The sequence below is a fragment of the Myotis daubentonii genome, chromosome 12, assembly GCF_963259705.1.
Source record: "Myotis daubentonii chromosome 12, mMyoDau2.1, whole genome shotgun sequence".
In the NCBI taxonomy this organism is placed as follows: Eukaryota; Metazoa; Chordata; class Mammalia; order Chiroptera; family Vespertilionidae; genus Myotis; species Myotis daubentonii.
Window position 1 is genome coordinate 7927553 of NC_081851.1, and position 3345 is coordinate 7930897.

Here is a 3345-nt window from a genome sequence, read left to right on the forward strand (position 1 = left end):
GTCATTCTTCTGGGAGTCCAGGAGTTATTGTGACATATTCACTGAAAATGAAGATGGCTCTCCCTTTATATGGCAATTCTTTTTTCTTTTTTTAGCATTTATTTTTCCATTTAGTCTAAAAAAAACCCTGTCACTGTTTAAAAATTCACCAATGCTTGCAGATAGCATTGACATTGAAAACTATCTAAACAAATAGGTATTTAAACAACATAGATTTTAAAAGAGTGATATGTAAAGAATAATGCTTACTGCCTCATATTTTGGTGTAGTGTATACAAAGACACTATAAGAAATATTGATATACTAGAGGCCTGGTGCACGAAATTCATGCACAGGTAGGGTCCCTAGGCCTGGCCAGCAATCAGGGCTGATCAAGGCCTTCCAGCTGCGGGCTGGGGCCTTCTTTCCCCAGCTGCTGGCTGCCGACCTGGGCCTTCCTTCATTCCGTGCTGCCCCCTGGTGGTCAGTGCATGTCATAGTGAGCAATTGAACTCCCAGTCTCCTGGTTGAACTCCTGAGGGGTCACTTTGCATATTAGCCACACACACACACACACACACACACACACACACACACACACACACTAGAGGCCCAGTGCACGAAATTTGTGCATTGGGGGGTCCCCTTAGCCCAGCCTGCACCCTCTCCAATCCGGGACACCTTGGGGGATGTCCGACTGCTAGTTTAGGCCTGATCCTGGCCAAAACTGGCAGTCGGACATCTCTCTCACCATCCTGGACTACTAGCTCCTAATTGCTCACCTGCCTGTCTGCCTGGTTGTCCCTAACTGCCCCCCCCCGCCCCCGCCGGCCTGATTTCCCCTCACTGCCTCTGTGTGCTGGCCTGATTGCCCCTAACTGTCCTAATCACCCCCAACTGCCCCTCTGCTAGCCTGGTCGCCCCCAACTGCACCCTCCCGCCAGCCTGGTCACCCCTAACTGCCCCCTCCAAGCTGGCCTGGTCACCTCTTACTGCCCCCCCTGCGAGCCTGGTTGCCCCTAACTGCCCCCTCACTGGCCTGGTCACCTCTTACTGCCCCTTGTGCCAGCCTGGTCATGCCCAAATGCCCCCTACTGGCCTGGTCACCCCTCACGGGCCCCTGGCCAGCCTGGTCACCCCACACAACCTGCTGTTCAGTCATTTGGTCGTCCCTTACTAACCCCCCTGCCGGCCTGGTCCCCCCACGCATCCTGCTTGTTCAGTCATTTGGTCATTTCTCACTAACTCCCCTGCTGGCCTGGTCATAGGCAGCCTTCTTGTAAGGGCATGAGGGTTAATTTGCATATCACCTTTTCATTGTGTAGGAGATATATCTAATCTAATAAAAGAGAAACATGCAAATTAACTGTACCTCCGCTACACCCACAAGTCACACCCACAAGCCATGCCCACCATCCAATCAGGAGCAAATATGCAAATTAACCCAACTAAGATGCCGGCAGCCACAGAGCTGGAGCAAGCAAGAGGCTTGGAGGCAATGGAGGAAGCCAAGCTTCCTGCCTTCCTTGCTGGCCCTGAGCTCCACTCAAGGCTACAAAGTATCAATTATAGAAGATAAATAAATCCCAGATACCTGCTTCCAGCTGCCATGGCCATGCAACTGGAGCGAGGAGGAGGCTTGGGTTGCCTCCTGCAATGGACGAAGCCAAGCTTCCTGCCTGCTCTGGCCAGACCTGGGCTCTGCTCAAGGCTACAAAGTTTCAGTTATAGAAGATAAAAAAATCCCAGAATAAAAAAAAGAAAAAAAGGAGAGGCTGGGAGCTTCTGTCACCGGGGGGCTTGGCCAGCCTGAAAACAGCCATCAGCCCCTCACCCAGGCTGGCCAGGCACCCCAGCGGGACCCCCACCCTGATCCTGGACACCCTTCAGGAGGCTCCCACCACCACCGCTGTACTTGCAGCCGTCAGCCTGGCTTGTGGCTGAGCAGAGCTCCCCCTGTGGGAGTGCACTAACCACTAGGGGGCAGCTCCTGCATTGAGCGTCTTCCCCCTGGTGGTCAGTTTGTGTCATAGTGACCAGTCATTCCCAGTCGTTCTGCTGTTAGAGTCAATTTGCATATTACCTTTTTATTATATAGGACAGAGGCCTGGTGCATGGGTGGGGGCTGGCTGGTTTGCCCTGAAGGGTGTCCAGGATCAGGTTGGGGGTCCCGCTGGGGTGCCTGGCCAGCCTGGGTGAGGAGCTGATGGCTGTTTGCAGGCTGGCCACACCTCCTTCAGGTTAGGGGGTCCTCCCTGAGGTGCCTGCCCAGCCTAGGTGAGGTGCTGATGGCTGTTTGCAGGCTGGCCATCACCCCCAGCCACCCAAGCTCCCAGTGGAGGCTGGCTGGAAGCAGGTATCTGGGATTTATTTATCTTCTATAATTGAAACTTTGTTGTCTTTAGTGGAGGCCACAACCAGCCAGGACAGGCGGGAAGCTTGGCTTCCTCCATAGCCAGGGTAACCAAGCCTCCTGCTTGCTCCAGCTCCGTGGCTGCTGGCTACCATCTTGGTTGGGTTAATTTGCATATAGTCACTCTGATTGGCTGGTGGGTGTGGCTTGGGGCATAGCGGAGGTGCAGTCAATTTGCATGTTTCTCTTTTATTAGATTAGATTGTCTTTATCCCCCCCCCAAAATACAAGAAAACTTTTTTCTCAAGAACTGTATGGATGCATGCAAATATTTGGAGAGATGTAAAACAGAAAGTTGGATTAGTCTCTGTGTGTGTATGTGTGTGTACACATATACCCAAATGCCTATGCATGTTTACATGTATGTACTATGTGGCATGCGTGCCTATCTATATAAAGATTTGGATAAAACTATATATGTAATTGTTAAAAGATACACACCTGAACATACACGAAGTTTTCAGATCTATTATGTATATAGGAAATGCCTGCATTTCAATTACATATGCATGTACACATTTGAAAATATCTGTCTGTCTCAGCCATGCCTGGGCCCTGAAGGTTGGCTGAAAAGGGCCACATTTCATGCTGATGCTAGTGCATGCCTGTCCCAGGGGTGGCTGGGTGCAGGAGACTCAGTGACTGCTGGCAGGGCCTCCCTGTATCCAGGGCATATGTGGTGATGCAAGTGCAATGGACTGGGCATGTCTTACGCTATGAATGCCCAGTGGCAATGGCCCTGTCTTTGAGCATCTTCTAGCAACTAATACTTACCAACTGATAGTTGTTGATGCATATTTTAATAGCTATACATTTTGTATAAAAGAATTCCTTTCTAAAGCAACATGACTTGATTGATACATTTCTTTAATCCCCATGCAGAAGATTAAGTCCTCATTTGTGCCACCTTAGGGAAGACCCTGTGCTGTGGTGGGAAAGGCGTAAGCCTGGAC